Raw genomic sequence first — 21,734 nt, forward strand, 5'->3', positions numbered from 1 at the left:
TTCGAATATTGCGATGGATCTATATCTGCCATGCTTCAAATGTGGCAATGACTTTTGCCTTTGCCATATATATAAGTAACATTTCTGACATGGGTTTATTCCCTACTTTCCTAGAAAAGTGAAATACAGCTGCAAACACTATCTACAAATGCAGAACTCTGTTTGAGGCAATGTCTTTCCAGAGATATTTACCATTGAAAAGAATTCCCAAATATAAAAATAAATCATACACCTCGAGCCTATGCTGAGATATCTGGAAATCCAGACGTTTCTTCATCAAGAGACCTGTGATTTAAATATTTAATTTAGACTGATTGGCATGTAAGCCCAGGGAGGCAATAAAACTATTGTACTCCTCTATGAGTCTCTGCAGCGCTCTTGGAGGTCCCGCTGAGATCATTGCATCGTCAGCATAGAGCAGAATCGGAAGGGGGGTTGCCTCGATATATGGAACATCCCAGTGCTTTCCATGTTGGTGTAGAGGGAGAACAGGAATGGGGCGAGCACACATTACGGCGAGCGCAAGGTAAGTTGTTTTATTACTTTTTTTAAATTACATTTTACCACTCCATTTGTCTGTTAACTTTATCCCCACCCTGCCCAACCTCCCCACTACTCTTACCTGTGCCCACAGCACATTGTGAAATCCTCACTTTGAGGTATCCCCACTGACCATTCATGATCCCTGACTACAGAGGAGCCAGCAGGAAAGGGGCATGTTCTACTGAAGTTGAGTGGAAGTGCAGGAAACAACATTTTGGTGCACTTGGTGTGTCATTGTCAAAATTATTACAACATTTAAACAAATATCACAATTTATGTCATAAGGACTCCATGTGATTTTTATTTATTTCTTTTATAAAAAAATTGTGATATTTGTTTAAATGTTGTAATAATTTTGATGTTTTTTATACAATTTGTGCAACACATGTATATGAAAGCCAATGGTTTCATTATGTTATGAAATGTGCAAGTTCAAAACACTAACTAGAGATTGTGCCTAACTGTGTATTGTACAATTTTAATTAAATGTTTTCCTACCAATAAATATGAGTATAAAGAGGAATTTATAGAGCCTTTGGATTATATTTTCTTTACATGTCTTGTCAAATGTTTTGTGATTATCTGCTAAGTATTTAAAATTGTCAACAGTTAATTGAATAACACAGAAAGGAACCCCCCTATTGTTTTGTCTATTAAAACCCAGTCCTTTCTGGTTTTCTGGGAAACTCTCTTCTTTTGAAGGCCCAGGACCAAGCCATGACAGTCAGTTCAATTTTACCTGGCCCGTAGAACTCAGGTGCAGAATTGTCCTGGCTGTCCCTGGTGCTAAACAGGAGCCACTGAAGAGCTGCTTTTACCACTGTAACAGTGCAGTGGGGAAAAAATATGCATAAAGACAACAACTGAGTGGTTGCTGACATTGGTCAAACATCACATGGGATTCTTTCTTAATGCAGCCTCCAGTAAAAGGGTCGGTTGCTGGAATGGCGACCAATAAGCTTTGGCAGCAGTAAGTGGGGCAGAAAGTAACTTCAACATCCGGTGGCCCACGGGAACACAACAGCTGCCTGTAACTTCCTGAAAGACAGGACTACTGTTCCCACAATGCACTCAGCCATATGGATTTGGGTCATCCCTTAGCGGGCAAGTGTAGCCAGTGATTCTTCAGATGAGGAGCACTGTTCTACCTACAGTAGTGCCACTAGTCTAGGGGAGCATGAGGGTGCTTCAGGCTTCCCAAGGGGTCCTTCTGTCTGGGAGAACTGAGAGATGGCCTAGGATGAGTTTCAATCAGGCAGTTCTAAGAGCGTTGCCACAAGTGCAGGGTATCCCTCTTTTGCTTTGTGCAAGTCTTGTTGTTGCAGTCACGGGTCTCTCTTCCATCCTCTTCAATGCAGGTTGTTCAGAACGGAGGTTCTGGGTGTCCCTTAAATCCTAGATTTAGGGGATTTAAGGGTGTGGGAGATAGTAGCCAATGGGCAGCTAGTCCCTCAGCTAATCCACCCCTGCTGTGATCACATTCAGGGGTGTAGGTCACCTTTTCTACCCAGAACCTCTATTCTGTCAGTCCTGAGAATGGCATAAATCAAATTTTAGTGTAAGACCAGGCTGCTGACCCAGGAGGTGGGGTTAGCCTTCTCGGGGTGTACAGCTCCTTGACTAACTAATTTCCTACTTGTTGGGATGAAAATGTGCTTGTGGCAGGGGAGGACTCTTTCCTCCATTGGGAGTCAGCCCTGATGCATATCAAGGGCAGTGTAGCCTTTAAAGCTCAACACCTTAATTTTCCTTTTCACTAGCCTGCTTGGTAGGGGGAGGTGTGACCTCCTTCTTGCCCAAGCCTTTGTTCCTGACTTCTCCTGGGAGTGATCACACTGCCTGACAGAAGGTCAGAATCTTGTTTTGGCATAGTTTGAAATATTTGTAAAGTTGATTTATGGGTATTTGAATTTTGGTGTGTGTTTCAAAAAATGACATCCCTCATAATTTCATTTCATATCGGCAAGATTGTCAAAATTCACTTTATAAAATCGTCTTACTTTACAGTCAGTGAAAAAGGTAAACACCAGTCTTCAGGTTAAAAGAATAAGAAGCAATTAGAAAACACAACCACTACATTTGACCTCTGTTTTTGAAATCACAGCAAATGTGACAAGATAAAAACAAAATTTAAAGGCATCTTAATTACTCATTCACCTTCGGAACTCCAGCATGGTTATTTTGGGGGTCCTATAACACTCCCTCACCCATACTCCCAGCACCTATAGCAGCAAGGCTGGGGTAGAGTAAGTTGCATGTCAGGCAATGACTTAGGACCTCATTATGAGTGTGGTTCTGTCGGGAAAGAGGCAATTTATTTTGTACAAAGTATAAAATTCAGTATGATTGTTCACTTTAGTAATACCCAATATTACAGACAAGTGATATACAGGTTCAAAAATGTTTCTTAAGAACCTAGTCGTAATACTTAGAACACACTACAAAGACCCGCGATTTATAGCCAAAAGCTGAAAATTGTATTGTATGAATACATATTATTGCAAAAGGCTGTCAATAAAACAATACAATACACAACAATAAGGTGACTGAAGTGCAAGAATAAGTGACTTGTGGTGATAGGTGAAAAAAGTGCTGTACATATATTACATGAAATGGATAACATAAAAAGGGGGTTATGTTGAACTGTCCATTGTTTTGAGCATGAATAGACGTCCCATGTATAATTTTTATGATTAAGTCAGGGAAGCTGCATGGACTAGTCTGGTTACAACGTCGATGTTTCGACCCTAGGTCAGAGCGATACTAATTCTGCGTCACAAGCGGGTCTTCATCAGGACAAGGAGTGTGGAGAAAGAGGATTCAGGTGTGTCCAACCTATCTAATGTACTGTCGCTAGGAAACCTGATGGGAATGTGCTTACCACAGGGATGAACAGGCCGTGATGTCCTGTTGGGTGAGTGGGAAAACCCAGTTGTGGATAGTGGACCTACACCTGGTGGTTGTGGTCTAGAAAGTATATGGACGCGAGTAATTAAAGAGGCAAGAGTGAGTCCTGCTTCACAAATAACTGCGTAAATGATGCCATTAAACGGGAGTAATCTAATAATTTAACGATTGCTGCCGAATAAACCTGACTGAGACCATAGTAAACCCCTAACTAGAGGGGACCTACAGACGCAATTAATCGTAAGAGGTGGATTTCAAACTGATGCGCCTGATAAGCTGTGGTACGCACATCTGAACCTAGGCTGCACAAGGAGTTATAATGTAATGCAGCTCCGCAGTAAAGTGACACGTGATGTGCAATTCAAAGGGCCACAGGCCTGACTCAGTCACTGAGGGGTCAATCAAAAGGTTCAGACTAGATTGCAGTATGCAAAAAGATAAAAGTTACCTGGGGAACAATTTGTATCTCTGGCGGGCTCCACCAGCCGGTTGGAGGCGAGCTGCAATTTTTGCAAATGCATAGGAAGTCAGTAGGAATCCAGTATGGTTGTGGGCGTTTCTCAAGAACCCTGCCCATCACTTCAGTGGCCTCCTCTTGTGGTATGCTGGTGTACAGCAAGGAAACGTCAAGCGTAACCATATATTGAGTTGTTCTGTCAAAAGGTTGATTCTCCACCTGCCGGATGGTATGCATGGTGTCCCTGAGAAATGAACAAGTCTCTGTAACACTAGGTTGTAGAAAACTGTCAATAAATTGATTGAGTGGTTCTTAAATAGAACCACATCCAGAGACAATTAGTCTTCCAAGAGGGTGCTGTAGATCTTTATGAATCTTGGGAACAGTGTAAATGGTTGGGATCCTGGCCTTAGCTTTGTTCAGGAAGTTGTATTCAGGTTCTGTTAGAAAGCCTTCCATCGGGCCTTTTTCAGTCAGGTCTTTGATGAGTTTAGAGATCTCTTGTGTGGGGTCTTTATTGATTATTTTGTAGCTCTCCACACAGTTCAATTGTCTGTTAATTTCTGAAATGTAGTTTTCAGTGTCCTGTATGACCACTGCCCCTCCTTTGTCCTCGGTTTTTATCACGATAGACTGGTTATTACAAAGGGATTGTAATGCATGTCTTTCCTCCTTAGTGATGTTGTGTTTGATATAGTTGGCGTTGTTTAGAAGATCCATAACTTCCGTCATGACTATCTTTTCATTGGCCAAGATCTTTTCACTCATCAAATATGTAGCAGGTGTGAATGTTGAGGCTGGACGAAAAGCAGTGGCAGCAGTTTTTTTGGATCACTGATTATTTTTCAAGAAGTATTTTATGGTTTAATTCTTTTTATTGTTTATAAGACAGACAAATAACAAGGACCCTCTGCTCCTCAGACATGGTGCAAATATAGACAACAAAGTCGCTTTATCCTGTTACCATCGGCAATAAGCATGGAGCGGGCCATCAAGAAAAGGAAAAATAAAAAAACCAAAGAGGAACTAACCCCTCCCACCCACCTCCCCAACCCAAACCCACCCTACTTCCTCCCAACCCACCCACCCTTCGTCCACCAGATCATAGAAAGAAAGAAAGAGGGGGAAAAGGGAAAGAGAATAAGGTAATATTTAGGGGTGAGTTCTGCTGAGTTTCTTGGCAGAGCCACTGGGGATTTGGGTGTCGGGGAGGCGTAACAGCCGTAAGTACCGAGGGCAAGTCAGTTCCCTAAATTCGGATACCAGCAGTCTTAGGAAGGGTCGCCATAACTCAGGGAACTCTGACCCTCTACTCGCGAGAGTGAGTGTGAGTTTTTCCATGCCCAGCACCATCCAGAGCCTCTGGAGCCAACCCGAGTGCGTAGGAAGCTGTGTGGACCTCCAGTGAGCCAGAATATTCTGCATAGCAGCACCCAACGCAATTGCAATCATCCTACCCTTCCAGGACTTGAGAGGATACATCAGAGGATTAGGTAGGCCCAGAAGAATATAGGAGGGGAATCGTGGAAGCTGTATCTCGAAATGGAGGTCTATCTCATCAAGCACCTGGGACCAATATGACTGCAGATGAGTGCAACTCCAAAGAACATGTTCCAGAGTGCCCACCTCCCCACATCCCCTCCAGCAAAGGTCGCTTCGGCGCGGGTCAAAGTGTTGCAGGGGCTCTGGCATATAATACCAGTAAGTGACTATTTTGGTCAATGTTTCTGTGAGCCCTGCATGGTATGCGGAGTGCCGTGCCCTGTGATATATGCCCTCCCACTCTTTGTGTGTGAGGGTTCTCCCCAGGTCCCTCTCCCAGCGCTCACGTCCTGCAGTTTTGTGTGTGTAGTAGGAGCTAGCAGCATCTTGTAGAGATCCGAAATGACCTTTTTATCCGTAGTGCGGGTAACCAACCAGTTTTCATATGAAGTCAGCAAACGCTGTGCGTGCGGTCGAACCTATGGGTGCATTGCCCAATGACGGAGCTGCAGATATTCCAACCGTCCCGATTCAGAAATGACATAATGTTCTTAGAGCTGCGGGAAGGAAATAATGCCCTCTAAATCAAAAAGGAGCCCTAAGGACCTACAAGGGGAGAAGCGCCAATGCGGGGAGTGCGTGCATGTCTGTTCCCGGTTGGAAATCCAGGTCATCGAACAATTGCGTCATGGGTGACGGAAAAGTAGTCATCTGTGCCGATACATTGGTGCGATCCCAGGCTTCCATAATAGTGCCCGTGATGAAAGAGGCATATAGGTTGGGGGGCCGACTCGACTTGTGAAGGAAGGGGAGCCCCTGTAGGGGTCTGCCCGCCACCGCTTGATCCTGAAACAGCCAATGTTTCTCCGACTCCAACCTCTGCCACTCCACTAAATACCGAAGCTGATTATAGGTCTGGAGGTCCGGAACCCCCACCCCCCCACTTTCAGGTGGGAGGACCGTGATTTGATGGCAGAAACGAGGTTTGGGACAGTTCCAGATGAAGCGGGAAAGCTCCGCTTGGGTCTGTTGAATCCAGCCTGTTGGTGGCTTAAGTGGGAGGGTCTGAAACAGGTACAGTATTTGCGGGAGGATCGTCATCTTGGTGGCTGCTATTCTGCCCCACCAAGAAATAGTACAGTGCTTCCACCTGCGCAGCTCCGCACGAATGCGGGTGCGGAGAAGGGAATAGTTCAAATCAACTATGGCCGGAAGTGTCGGAGCTAATTGGATGCCTAGGTAAGGTATGGCCGAGTCCGCCCAACGGACCGGGTGTTCCTCCCGCAGGAAATCTAGAGTGTGTTGGGAGAGGGACAAGTTCAACGCCGAGGATTTTTCAACATTAATTTTAAATCCAGACCCTCTGGTAAAGGCCTCTAGCTCAATAAAAAGGGCACGAATAGCCGTAACCGGTTTCGACAGGGAAAGTAAAATATCGTCCGCATAAAGACTGATGGTATGGACATCCCCCCCCAAATTTAATCCCGGTGATCAGTGGATGTTGCCGAATTCTCAGCGCAAGGGGCTCCATGTAGAGTGCAAAAAGAAGGGGCGACAGGGGACACCCCTGTTGCGTGCCTCTACTAATAGGGAAGCGGGAGGACGTAAAGCGGGAGGACGTAAAGCCATTGACACGAACCGTCGCCATAAGGAGGCGATAGCAATTAAGGATCCGGGTTCTGAAGTTCTCCCCGAGCCCAGCAGCCATCAAGACCGGCATCAATCGCAAGAAGCATATATACACCCGGAGTGCGGGATGCCTTCTCTATCAAGTGCAGAATGCGTTTGGTGTTATCGCTAGTCTGCCGCTGGGGGACAAAACCGGCTTGGTCAGGTTCTACCAATTGGGCCATGTACGGCGCCAAACGGGCTGCTAGTATGCTAGTGTATAATTTGATATCCAAATTCAAAAGTATTACGGGTCTATAGGCCCCGCAAGACGTCTTATCCTTTCTAGACTTCGGGATGATGACTGTAGCTGCCTCCAGCATCTCACTCGGGATGGTGCCTGTGTGTTTGAATGCATTAAAAAGGGCCGTGAGCAGAGGGGCTAACTGAGCACAGAATGTTTTATAAAATGCGGCCGGGTAGCCGTCAGGGCCGGGTGATTTGCCCAGTTTGAGGCGAGAGATCGCCAAAACCACCTCTTCCGTTTGAATGGGTCTATCCAAAAAATCGGCCGGTGCCGGGGACAGGGATGGCATATTGGCCGCAACAATGTATTCGGCACTATGCTGAGCGTCAAGGTGGTCACTAGCATAGACCCCCTGGCGTTGTCGCTGCTCCCTCAGCTTGGAGGCCAGGAGACGGCCGCATTTGTCGCCCCAGGAATAAAAGGAGTGGCGAAGCCGGAGGGCTGCGTATTCGGCCCTGTCCTGATCCAAGGCCGCAAGTTGCTTCCTCTCGACGCATAACTTCCGCCACGCTCGGGAAGCACCCGTTCGCTGATGCAACTGTTCAAGCTCTGACACCTTCTGGGTAAGTACCGCCCGCTTACGGGTTCTCTCCCGATTTTGAGCAGAAGAGGGTGCGATAAATTCCCCCCTCAGAACTGCCTTCAAAGCCGTCCACTGCACTGCTAAGGAGGTGTCAGGGTTAGCGTTAATAGCAAGAAAATCTGAGATGGCCTTCTGAATTTGCTCAGTAGCTCCGTGCTGCTGCAGGATTGTGTCACGCATTCTCCACTGCCTCGGGGCCCAAACGGAGCGCGGCAGGCGAAAGGTAGCCAGGACCGGGGAATGCCGTCAATATGTCAGAGTCTGTGGCATAAGCCTGGAGTGAGGTAGAGCTAAGAAAGTAATTCAAACGTGCATATGTCTAATGTGCCCCAGAGTAGAATGTGTAGCTACGTGTACGGGGTGGAAGTGCCGCCACAAGTCAAGGAGCCCCAGGTCGCCCATAAGAGCCCTTCCCGCCTGAGGAAGAACACCCACCTGCGTTCTCCTCTGGCAAGAAAGGTCCAAGTCATTGTCAAGCACCAGATTAAGGTCCCCCCCAAGGAGCAGGTGTCGGCCGGAGGTAGATGCTGCTTCTCGCAGAGCGTTGTGTATAAATTTTGCCTGGCCTTCATTAGGCGCATAGATCGACCCCACCACCAACGTCAACCCCCCACCGAGAACTAGTATAAGAGAAGCCGCCCCTTGAGCTATGCTTCCTTCTGTATTACCTTGCCAGTGAATGAGCGGGAAACCAGTATAGACACCCCAGCAGACTTAGAAGTGTTAGAGGAAAACAGTTGCGTGGGGAAGTACTTAGAATGAAGCCTATGATGATCTTTAGACAGTAGGTGAGTCTCCTGGACAAGACAGATGTCTGGCCCAGATTGTTCCAGGTAGTTTATTACCGCCCTGCGTTTGATCGGGTTGTTCAGACCCTTGACATTGAGAGTAAGTACCTTAAGAGAATCGGGAATCATTTGTAGGACAAGAGGGGGACCGCGATGTAGACTTTCCCATCTATGAACATAATCAGTGGGAGGGAGAGGGAGGCAGGATCCGGAGGGACAACAGGATACAGTGAAAGATAAACAAGAAGAGGTGGACAAAGGGACCCAGACCCAAAAAGAAACACCCCAAACCCCAAGAAAAAATCAAACAGCACAACCAAAGTCAAAAACCAAACCCCCAGTCCAATTAGGAAACCAATGTTCCTATGACAGTGTCCTCCTCCCCAGAGTGTCCAGGAAGTCGGCATTACGGGGATTGCAGCGTGGGCAAGAAGAACGGCTCAGGCCCCCCCCCCCCCCGCTGCCCACCACCAAATAGAGCCGCCATCTAGAACAGGCAGAAGACACCCGGGACACCTTCACCCCACATCGCCGCTAGGCCCCGCAAGTGCATCAGCAACGGAAGTGAGGGCCTCTTGTCTCCCCTTCGCTATATCCTGGTCGTTTGGTTTCCTGAAGCGACGTTTCCTCCTGGGCCTCTGCCGCCCCAAGGGCGATGTCTCCGGCTCTGAGACCTGGGCCCGTTGCTCCTCATCAGCCTGCGGCTTCGCCAGGCCCAGCAGCCGACAAGCATCTGTTAGGAAACGCATCTGATGAAGCCTGTCCTTAAACCGAAAGATGAGGTGAAAGGGATGCCCCCAGGAATACGTGATGTTCTGCTGCCTGAGAAATTCCATCACAGGGCGGAACTGCCTCCTACGTTGCAATGTAATCAGAGCAAGATCCTGATAAAGCACAGGCGAGTGACCCCGGTAGGAGACTGGATGTGCGGAACGTGCCCTGGCCAGGATAGCTTACTTGGTTTTGAAGTCTTGCAGGCAGACAAGTATGTCAGCTGGGGGAGCGTTAGGCGAATGGATCGGGCCTACCCTGTGCGCCCTATCCAGGACGATGGGAGTGGACTCTGAGGCCCCCAGGATGTGACGGAAAGCGAAGAGGTCCTTTGTATCGTCGGTCAGCTTCACCCCCCGGATCCTGATGTTATGCCATCGGGACCTGTTTTCTAAGTCCACCAGGTGGGTTTGCAAGTCAATGTGCTGATCCTGTAAGCGAATGATCTCCTGTTGCATCATGGTCAGGTCCGACGACGCATTGTCTCTGGTCTCGAGAGTGGCGACACGTTCACCCACGCTATCCACATCTCTGCAGATTTCTCGCATTTCCGCTGTTAAGTCCGTCTTCACAGATTGTATGTCGGACCGGAGGGTGTTAAAGAGAGACTTTAGGAATGATTTTGTGATGAGGGCTTCTCCCCCTCCAGCAGGACTTGTGATGTCGCCAGCGGGCCCAAGGAAGTCGGAACGGCAGGGGAGGAGTCAGCTTTCTCAAAAAGCTCTTTCAGTGACTTCTGCTTCCTCGTCCTGGCCGTGGACATAATCATCCGTTCTCCCCTGTAGAGTCAGAAGCAAGGAGGTGGACACTCACCGACTCCGCTTTGAGGGCCCCCCCGGGTCACGCTCGTCCCAGGGCCCAGGAGTGCTGCACCGCCGTACGCGACACCTCCAAATGTCAGCAAGTAGGCGCGCCCACTCTGTCCCCAAATGCACCACTGAGCAAAAGCAGTCAAAAGGACGGTCAGCTGGTTCTCCGATGACCCCCACTGCAGCCAGACACAGTTCTCAGACACATATACGAAGCTCCCAGCTCCAACCAATGGCGTCCCGAGCGAACGACGCTCTCACCGCGGTGTACCTCCGACGTGTGGCTCCTCAGATGCGTGGTCCCAGCACTCCCTCTGGCCTCTCAGGGGTCCCCTCTTACAGTCCAACACAATACCCCACCGTAGCAAGTCCCTTTCCAGGTGCAGCCCCGCTGTGTGGTGTTGGGTGCAGTAGTCTGGCGACAGCTATGGTCCCTCTGTCCTTAGCCACTCCTAGTGCTTCTCTCTGTCCGCGCTGGCGATGTCTTGATTGGCCGTGCCCAGCACCGGGGGTTCCCTTAAAGCCACGTTGAAAGGCTCAGCCCCTCACCCCCTGCCGAAAGGCCGCACAAACGTCAGCTGGACCAGGTCCCGGGCTGCAGGACCGACATGGCGACCGCAGCTGCCTCCTTACCCCAACTTCGGGTCGCTCCGTGCAGGGGTCTTAGGGCAAGGGCGCTAAGGCGTCTCCTCCTTCTCCGGGGCCCCCGGGCGGTCGGCCGACGTGCGGCAGCGTCCCGAGGCCTCCTTTGCCCGTGTGTGCTATGGGGTGGCGCTGATGATGCAGTTCTCCCTAGGCCCCGAACTGGGCCTCGAAGCCAATGCAGCCTCCAGGCATGCCGCGGCGATGCAGGGCGATCCACACTTCGCGGGGCCCCAGGCGAGTGGTTCTAGGGGGTCCCTTCCCCTTCCTCGTGGCCCACCAGTCGCAGCACACAGCCGCTGCGGGCCCGGCTCCCCAAGCAGCAGGTCTGCCGCACACCACGCCACAAGTCGGGCCCACCGCAGGCGGCGCCGCAGCACGGAGCTGGGCGGCTGCCCGAGCCTCTCACAAGGTCCCAGAGGTAGGGCAGGACCGCGTCACGAGCCGGCCGGGCTCCTCCGAGCAGGGCAATCCGGGGGGAGGACCGACCTCAGTCCCGGCCAAAGGGACAGGCCCCACGACTCCCTTGGTGTCCCCGTGCCGTTTCAGCTGCAACAGGGATCTCCCGGTCTCCAGCCGCGGCTGTCCCGGGTGCCCCACCAGCAGCGCCGTCTCCCCCGGGATTCAAGAAGTATTTTAAACGTATCTTGCGGAAGAACTGTTGTAACTCGAGTTTGATGTTGTAGGTATTGGGAGGAGTCATAGGAATAAATGATAGACCTTTTGATAGTACATCGTGCTCAGTCTGAGTGAGGGTGTAACCTGAGATGTTGATGACAGGATCCGCTTCTGCAGGTACAATTGGCTCCTCTGGATCCGCTTGTGCAGTTACAATGGGCTCATCTGGATCTGCTTGAGCAGGCACAATTGGGGTGGTGTGTTGAATTACCATCAGTAGGTCCGCCATCTTGTCTGGATTTCTCCATGGTTCTAATCGCGTTAAAATCTGATCCTCGAGTTCCCTCGTTGGATATTCCTTCTTCGATTCCATCTTCTCGGTTACTCCCCAACCTGGCTCCCTGGGGGTCCATGCAGGGTCCCCTAAAAAAGAAGAAGAGGATGAGGAGGCTCTGGGTGTCTCTTGGAATCTCTGTCCTTGTTGGTAAGACCGGTTGTCGGTACTGGTGCTAGGCCTTCCTGAGTCACTTTCTGAACTGTAACAGTCAAAACTTAATTTATGCCATCAGCTGCCCAAGCTTGAAAATATACGTTGGGCAAACAACACAAAAAGTTAAAACCAGGATCTTACAGCATTGCAGCAGGATTAGATGTAAGGTGCAGGGGGCCCCCTTGGTGGATCACTACTCCACAGCAGGACACTCTATCACACACATAGATTAACTCATTAATTGCCTGCTAGCCCGTCTCTAGGGTTTGCTGTCCATTTACATTTATTGGAATGGGTAATATTATATCACAGACTCTGACTCATTACGGTTCATGTCACACACATGAGTCCCAGCTTGTCAGAGCTTTAGTAACACCTCCAAGATGCAAGACTCCTTTCAAATGTTTAATTTGTTTCCTAGTCAGTTAGAGCGTTCGTAACACTACTAAGGTGCAAGACTTCTTTCAAATGTATAACTTTGATTGGTGCCCGAACCAATTCATATGAAAAATGTGAATAGCACCCGATTATTATTCATATGTATGTTCCTTTTTTCAAAAAATACTATTCATATGTATGTTCCTTTTTTCAAACTACGTTATCAGTTTCAGTTTTTAACGTCTTTATTTCGAAGTGTTTCTTCATAAAAGACATGCATATAAAATACATAATCAAAACACACAACCAATATGTACAGGTTTGTACAAACAATTAAAAAAAAAATTTAAATTTTCCTCCAAGAGTCTTGTTAAAAAAACAATTAAAAAATTAAAATAACATAGAAAGACTTTTATGTCAATGTTATTACAAATATAAAGAGTCAATTCAGGAATGCTTCCCAAGAAAAAATAAGTTAACAAGTTTACAAGTTTGACACTCAGCTATTGGCTCTACATAATTACATATAATATAAGTTGAAAGAGACATAAGCCCAATCTATAGGAGCCTTTTCCTTGCTTAAGAACGTACTACATAGAAACCACAATACTGGTTAAGTAAAAACGTAAATTTGACCCTTAATAACAGCTATTCAAGCATTGCAGTGTTTATAAAATGAGTCATATCTATGAACAGCTAGTGAGCTAATACCACCCCTTTCAGGCAGAAAATTGTGTGCTACTTTAGGTCTTAGTAAGGGAAAGTATGGGGTACACGGATAAAAATCATACAAATCCCAAATGGAGATGGGGCCATCACCTTCGTGTGGCTGGGAGGATCGTAAGTAGGGGACGATGTTTCTGTTCCTAAATTTAACAAGGATTAGGTCCCCAGGAATGTCCTTTGGTAGAGACCCTAACCAGCCCACCCTTCTAACACTCAGGATACCACCATCCATATTGGGTAGCAGGGGTCTATTTTTAGCTAACCAGAAAATGACCTTATATAATAGGTCTTGATAACTCTCGGATTTCCTGTGAGCGGGAACTGGTACTCCTGAAAGAACAAGCACAAAGGGGGCGGCTTCCGGCGGTAGGTCTATACGTGCTGTTCTGTTTGGCTCTGCTCTAATAGCGGAGTAATTTGTTAACAAAGGTTTAGGGGCAATTTTAGTAACCAGTGGGGGTTGTCTCTTAGGAGGCTGTCTTTCAATCGGGACATTTTTTGTGTAAAACATAGGTTTATGCGTGGTTTTAGTAGCAATTGGAGGTAACATGCTGGGAGCTGAGATAGTTTTTGTTGTGTCAGTTAGCGTAAGCACTTCAGGTGTAGTTAGTGGAGGGGAGCAATTGGGTGTTGCCATGTTCATAACATGTGAAGAGTTGGCTTTAATAGCAGACTCTATACTTGTCAGCCTATCCCCTAAAGCGGTGATTCGTTCTAGCAAGGGTGCTATTACAGAATTTAACAACAGTTCAAGCTGGGGCAGTAGTTGCAATAGAGGCGATGTTACTCTATCATCCAAACATTCACCAACCCCCCTGGGTATGATGGAGTTTATAACAGGCGATGGGGGATCGATACAGCGTTTTTGTATTTTGGGTTGGAGTTCGTGTTCACTTGCCCCTTCGTATTTCTTTTTCACGCTTTGGCCCGGCAACAGAGCAGTAGCCTGGATGTTATCCTCAATAGGTGGTAGGGAAAGTTCACCAGGTCTGTCAGGGGGAGTGTTGATGCTAAGTCCTTTCACGGGGGAGGGGGATATTACTGGAATAAACTTAGTCCCGCACAGAGCATTTAATTCCTCCCAGTAGGACAAGTTTGGCAAACAAACGGGGGTATGTGACGGGGATAGCATTTGGCGATGATCATCAATATTTGTTTCGCAGATAGAGGTGGGAGATGCATAGCTCAGAATAAGCGTTTCCATTCTCTGGCTGTAGTATAGAAGGTTGGTATGCCCCCTTATGTAACACTAAAAGTAAGGTCTGTTCGAAATTAGTGACAGTGAAGGAGAAGCCAGGAAGTCCATGGATAGTCTTGTGAATGGTATGCAGTACTATACCTTCTTTAGATGTGAAGCCAAGAGAGCTGGCCCGTCCCGGCCACCTCGTGCCTCTGAGGGCCACAGAGGGCCCGCCCTTTGCCCGGGCTTCGCCCCGGGCGCTCTCCCGCGCGCGATCCCGCGACGCGGGGGCTCGCGCTGTCCTTTAGCGCACCTCCGGGGGGCGAAACCGGAAGCACGCCTTCCAAGGCGCTAGGGGTGTTGGGGGATGAAGTCCCCGATCAGCCGTCTGCCGTCACGTCGCGTCCAGGTGGCAGGGAGCCTGGGGAGTGTTGGAGGAGGGCAGCGCTGAGGCTGCGGAAATCTGAAGCCCTGCCTGGATGACCCCCCACAGGTCAGTGAGCGTCTACGTTATATAATGCTCCATTATTGACTGTTTTTGTGAACTCAATTTGCTCTGTTAAAATTCTGTATACATTGATTGTCTAACTATGTTTCTCTGTTTAAAGGAATATTCAATCCCTGCAAATTACAAAATATGTTAAAACCCCTCATGTATGCCCCTGGAATTCATTATCAGCATTTGAGCTGTTCCACCCTGGGTTTTATGACTTTCAATAACGCCGACAACTACATTTATCTAGCATCGAATGGCTGCACCAGCTCGTGGCCTGACGTGGCACGTCAGCCATCTTGTCATATATTGACAGATTTTAGCGAGCTGCCTTCACAGTAAAGAGCAGCAGCAGATGGAATAGGTCACGTCACCCTCCCTGTAAGTAATTAAATTCACTACATTTAAAATCATCAGTCTCCCCGTGATCTATTCGGTGTATTTAGAACCCCTCTTTTTGTTTATTTTGCAGTGTAACGATCGCTAGTGAGCAGCTTTAATATAAATATTTTCCACTTTGTCTCCAACCGGCTGGTGGAGCCTTTTACGTGATAATATTCGGCTCTCAGTAAGTTTTAATTGTCTAATCCTCTCAAGGCGACCATTTAAAGCTATTACAATTGGCAAGTGCTTTCTCAAATGTACAATTCTTAGGCGCCTTGCCAGCTTTTAGCATGCCCTCACATTTGAATGCCCTTGATGACCTAATCATAATTGGCAAGTGCTTTCTCATATGTACAACTCCTAAGCGCCTTGTCAGCTTTTAGCATGGTCTCACTTTTGTTTGCCTTTGTCTGTAACTCTCATGCACTTTAGTAGTTCAGTGCGGTGCATGTTATAACTATCTCTGTAATTATTAGCCTATCCCAGTTGATCTTTGAGTACTATCCCCGCTTTCCTTCATCCACAGTGTAACGAGCGCTTGAGGGCGACATTTGCATAAATTGCAGCTCGTCTCCAACGGGTTGGTGGAGCCCGGCAGACATACAAACTGTTTCCCAGGTAACTTTACCTTATTTGCCTACTGCAATCTAGTCAGAACCTTTTGATTGACCCCTCAGTGACTGAGTCAGACCTGTGGCACTTTGAATAGCACATCCTGGGTCACTTTACTGCGGAGCAGCATTACATTATAACTCCTTGTGCAGCCTAGATTCAGATGCGCGTAACACAGCCTATCAGGCGCATCAGTTTGAAATCCATCTCTTACGATTAATTGCGTCTGTAGGTCACCTCTAGTTAGGGGTTTACTATGGTCTCAGTCAGGTTTATTCGGCAACAATTGTTAAATTATTAAATTACTCTCTTTTAATGGCATCAAGTTATTTGTGAAGCAGGACTCACGCTTGCCTCTTTAATTACCTGCGTCCATTTACTTTCTAGACCACAATCATCACGTGTAGGTCCACTATCCACAAATGGATTTTCCCACTCACCCAACAGGACCTCACGGCCTGTTCAACCCTATGGTAAGCAAATTCCCATCAGGTTTCCTAGCGACAGTACATTAGATAGTTTGGATACACCTGAATCCTTTTTCTTTCTCATTTGACAGGCTGTCTACGTTTGTCTATCCACAGTCCACACTCCTTGTCCTGATGAAGACTCGCTTGTGACGCAGAATTAGTTGCGCTCTGACCTAGGGTCGAAATATCGACGTTGTAACCAGACTAGTCCATGCAGCTTCCCTGACTTAATCATAACAATTATACAGGGGACGTATATTCATGCTCAAAACAATGGAACGTTCAACATAACCCCCTTTTTGTGTTTTGGCTCAGCCAGCGTAAAATTACAGTGTTCCACTCACTTTCACTCAGCTCACCCGTCTTCCGGTTGCGTGCCCCTCCATGTCCCGAAAATGCTGACCTCTTTCCCTCACCTCCCTCTGCTAGCAGAGGTGAACATTGGGAGACAGTGGAGTTCTGTGGTATTTATAGTTGAGGGCTCCTCCCAGGAGATCGTCATGGAGACTTTGCCAACTTTAGTACCACCGCTCCCGACGCGCTCACCCACACCGACTCAGCACATGAGGAACAATGAAATGAGACCCCATGTACCCAAAGAGCGGCGATCTCGTTCCTGCCCCTGACAAAGCGCTGTGACGATGCAGTAAAATTGTCCGTGTGAATATTCCACCTGATTAGTGCCCGTTTGACACCTGAATATATTAATTAGCAAACGAGAGGATGCCACTTAACATTTGCAAAGTGTTTAGCACTGTGCTGCTGCACCACATGTGGCGCATGTTATAGTAACTTTTAATGTATTTGGGAAACACAATTTTTTGTGAAATCTGCAAAACAGAAAATACGCAGTAAATGGTGGCTGATGTGGCCCTAAAGTAAAACCATACTTATTAAACAAAGCGCTGAAGCAGCAGAATCTCTTAATTGAAGTTGTTCTACGTGTAGGCTGCTGGTTACCATGTCACTTGCTGGTTCCATCTGAGTGCAACATACATTTCACAGGAAGTGAGCGTCATAGGGTTGAATGAATCACAGTTGTATAGTACAGTGTAGTTAAGTTGTATTAAGACCTGCTATTTTCAGTGCTTCGAATCTGCGAGGCGGTGGCGGTAATTTAAGGATTGTCCTCTCCTAATTTTGGGCATGATCTTGTTAATGCTGCTATTGCCTCATACTGACATAAACAGAGAACGTTTACAGGTGTCGTCAGACGGCAATAGTTTCAACCAATGCCAGGTTGTTCAATATATTTAGGGACAAAGCTGGATAGTGGGACACTGGTTAGTGCAAGATTTGAAGACTCTTTGTGTAACTTCTACTCCAACATTTTGAAAGAGGGAGAGTTTGGAAAAAAGTAGTACATTTATTTATATGTAGAAGCCTCAGTCTAAAAGTGAAAAATCTTCAACATCACACAGGTGAATTCTCTGGACTGCCAGACCCAGCAGTCTGAGCATGAATGCACATCTTGTGAAAAGAGTGTCAGTGTTAGGCTCCGGGTGGCTATCAGCCAGGATGATACTTGAACAAAAGAAGGCTTAAGGCTCTATAAATCATGCCTTTGTATGTGCTTGGCTGGAAGTTAAAAAACATCCTGCGCCGCCTGCACATAGGGTGACCAACTGGCATGAGTGCAAATTCAGGACGGTGAGTGTAAAAATTCAGGACAAAGAGTCAAAATTCAGGACAAAACTTCAGGATAAAAGGTACGTTTTACAGATAAATCAGAGGAGGTCAGGCAACAGTACATAAGTAATGCAATCCATATTCAAACATATTCAAACCATTTGCAAACCTATCCATCATGTATCCTTCTGTCCATCATTTCACTCATCCATCCCTCCAACCACTCTTTCACTCATCCATCTATTATCCATCCACCCTTTCACCCTATCCCTCCGTACACTCATCATCCACATTGAGCGCCAAGATACCCGTAGGGTGATAGCAGCGCTATATAAGAACACAATACAATACAATACAATACTCTTCCACCCATCCATCCATTCACTCATCCATCCGGCCATTTACTCTTTCACCAATACAGCCATTCTTTTACTTACTCATCCATCCACCCAGTCACTCATCCTTCCACCCATTCACTCTTTCAGTCATCCATCTACCCTCCCCTTCTCTCTCCATCAACCCTTTCACTTAGCCATCCTTCCATCCATCCACCCACCCATCCATATACTCATCCACTCATGAATCCATCCATTGACCCTATCACTCATCCATCCTTGCACTCATGAATTCATCCTTCCTCTCATCCATTCTTTCCCTCCTTCACTTATCTACCTATCCTTTGGTCCATCTACTCTCCCTTTCAATCACTCATCCATCCTTACATCCACCCTTTCACTCATCCATTCACCCTTTCACTTATCAATCCATCCATAATTTCACTCATCCATCCACCCAGTCACTTGCCCATCATCCACCCTTTCACTCATCCATCCATCCACCCTTTTACCCATCCAACTACCCATCCACCCATACATCCATCTATTTACTTTTTCTCTCATCCATCCTTCCACTCACTCACTCACTCATCCTTCCATCCTTTATCTCATTGTCCATCTATTCACACTTTTACTAATTCATCCAGCCATCCACCCATCCCTTAACTTACTCACTTGCCCACCTTTTCATATTAATTATGAACTGAGTCTTTGTCTGCAGAGTTGCAGACAGAAGAGGCCCATCAAGAAGTTCACCCCTGCTGTAGTTCCTAAAGCAAAGGGTGGGGAGGGGGGTGGGTTCACTATGCCCCTGCACATAGGAAATCTGAAAAAGTGGAAGTCATGAGTCATGCATGATCCACAGTGCGAGGCCATGAGGTGACTGTGACATGGTGTTGTTTCCAGGGCTTTCAGTGGGATGAAAAAACTGGGGAGTATCTCTAAAGGGGGTGTTTGATGTAATTAATGTTGTAGCTTAAAACACCTCATTTAAAAGTCTTTGCTCAGTATAGTGTGCTGCCTGACAGGTATTTTGCCTCTTTTGTCACTGAGTCCAGATATATAACACAACAAGTAATGTTGCACCTACAACGAGCCTGATCTATTGCCTTTGTTAATGGTTGTTAGTTGCAGAAAATAAAAAAGCAGCAACCATGGCTTTGTTGAATATAATATTGAAAATGATTCAGTTCTAAAATGACGAGACTGTCCTCTTTCATTTCTGTAGTATAGTCATTTTTCTATAATTCTTGTTAAAAAAGTAAGGTCGAACAGGTTGATACTGTTACCAAGTGTTCAGTTTGTGATATAGCCCACTTGGATGATACTTGAACAGTTACTATTTGTACAACTTTTTTACTGTTTGTACCTTGGGATGCATAGTTACTATTTCTACCTTTGGAAATGCTGTATGTTGACCAAGGCAGACGATAGCATGAGGACATGAAGGTTTGTTGAAGAAGTGTATGAAAAAGTGGATTATTGTTATGGATTTTAATCCACCACAAATTTCAAGTTTAATTTACGTTAAAACTCATTTAAAACCAATAAGAAGAAGTGCCTTCACTCTTTGTATGAACTTCCCAATAGCAACAGCAATATCTAAGTGGCTCATTTCAGTCACCAAAATTACAGCCTGGGCCCTAGACTTAATCTCATATTTGCTAAAAATCGGTCTTAAAAACATGTTTCGAATACCAAGAACTTCTGGCAATCTATTAAAATATGTAACAAATCACATGAAGTGCCCAAAGTGCAGATACATCTTGCCATCTTATCGATCATTGAGCTTTTTACCACATTATTTACTTAAACACGGGTTTACCCCAATTCTTGCCCTTAAAACCTCTCTTTGCAACCAACAATCGGGTAACCTGTCAACGTAGGGAAAACATTGTTCATTTTTCCTTTCCACAGTCATAAAATGTACTGAGGTTTTATTCACAAGGTAGTTTTGATCCCGTGCCCGCGATATTTCATTCCCCAACGTCCTTAATACCTTCTTATCACAATTAATCATGTAAGTGATAGGGCACAATTTAACCTTCATCGTGCTACACAGCTTCGTCATGATAGCTCTAGTCTCTTTTGCCCATTTTAATTTGTTGTTCTGAATTTCATTTTTACACCATTGTGATATTTTGGTGTTCTCACCTACTCCTAGGTATTGCTAAAAACGGAGAAGGGCCATACTGGCTAGGATGCCCCATGAGGCCAGTCCTAATTCAAGCCTTATGGCCTGTACCATTGCCGACAAGGGCAGTGATAATAGATTTTTGCCTTCCTCAATATCCCAACCCTTTTTGCCGCTCAAGTATAAAAGTTCTGCGCCATACAGAAACTGCCGAGGTACCATGGCAGAGTAAGCTTTGAAAACGGGTCTATCTGACATCGCACCGTAGGTTTTGTTAAACAATTTCAATCCGCTAATCGATGCTGATGTTCATAATTTTAACGCATCTAGATGGGTATGCCATTTCAAACCTCTTTCAATCCACATTCCCAAATACCTATATTCTGTGACTGTTTCTACTTTCTCAGACCCCAAAAACCATGTGAATCCAAATTCCCTCCAGCCAAAACTCAGGGCTTTGGTTTTGTCCATATTAACCACTATTTTTTTTTATAGCAATAATCATTAAATATATTTAGTTTCCTTTGCAGGTCGAATTCGGTCTGATCCATGATCACCAGGTCATCCGCATATAGCAAACATGCAATATGCTTACCATCTTGTTTTGGGCTTGCCCCGTTGGCGTTCCCTAAGGTCAATGGCAGATCTGCCGAGAACAAGGAAAACAGCAGGGGGGCCAATACGCATCCCTACCGCAACCCATTTCCAATCTCAATCTTCCTGGTTAATCTTCCATCTACATCTAAAATGATCTGCGCCTAGTTCTTTCTGTGGAGCATTTGGAGACTTAGCAAATCTTTAGGGATACCATAACTGATTAGGGCCCCCCACATTAGCTCCCGGTCTACCAGATCGAAAGCTGCGCGGAAGTCCACAAAATAACAAAATAAATTCCCCCGTTGTTTGATCGACTTCCGCGCTATGGCCCAGAGATCAAAGCAATGGTCAATTGTAGAATGGTCAGCTTTAAAAAAAACCTGTTCAGGGGGCATAATCTGATTTTCTTCCGCCCACTTTAAGTTCTCCCAAAATGACTTTTGCAAAGACTATGTTCCCTATATCTAGGAGATTTATTAACCTATAGTTCTTTGGTAGATTCCGATCCCCCTTCTTATGAATTGGTCTTATAATTGCACCCCTCCAACTTTCTGGTACAATTCCTGTCTCCAAAATCACTTGGTACATCTTTGAAAAAAACTCTGCCCACCATTCTGGTCTAGTCTTTATTATTACTGCTGGCAGATTGTCTGGGCCAGCTGCACGAGTGAGGTTCAAATTTGTTATTATTTTCTTTATATAAATGGGGGGAAAACGTTCTTTTAGGTCGTCCCTCACCAGTGACCAAACTAGCATCCCAGCCTTATCTTGTACTGGCCACTTCCCATATA

The 21,734-nt window shown here is 46.4% G+C and overlaps 1 protein-coding gene across 3 annotated transcripts in view; it reads right to left on the reverse strand.

Annotated features, from left to right (window-relative positions):
• The window catches only part of LOC144781481 (phospholipid-transporting ATPase IC-like), a 1,874,327-nt gene that overhangs the window by 1,843,000 nt on the left and 9,593 nt on the right, over positions 1–21,734 (reverse strand). Inside the window, exon 1 of one of the 3 annotated variants that reach the window (XM_078660355.1) lies at positions 16,593–16,681. The exons of the other annotated variants lie outside the window; for them this stretch is intronic. The gene's annotated coding sequence lies outside the window, so the exon portion shown is untranslated. Of the gene's footprint in view, positions 1–16,592; positions 16,682–21,734 lie in introns of those variants that run through there. 3 annotated transcript variants of the gene reach the window in all.

The sequence above is a fragment of the Lissotriton helveticus genome, chromosome 9, assembly GCF_964261635.1.
Source record: "Lissotriton helveticus chromosome 9, aLisHel1.1, whole genome shotgun sequence".
In the NCBI taxonomy this organism is placed as follows: domain Eukaryota; kingdom Metazoa; phylum Chordata; class Amphibia; order Caudata; family Salamandridae; genus Lissotriton; species Lissotriton helveticus.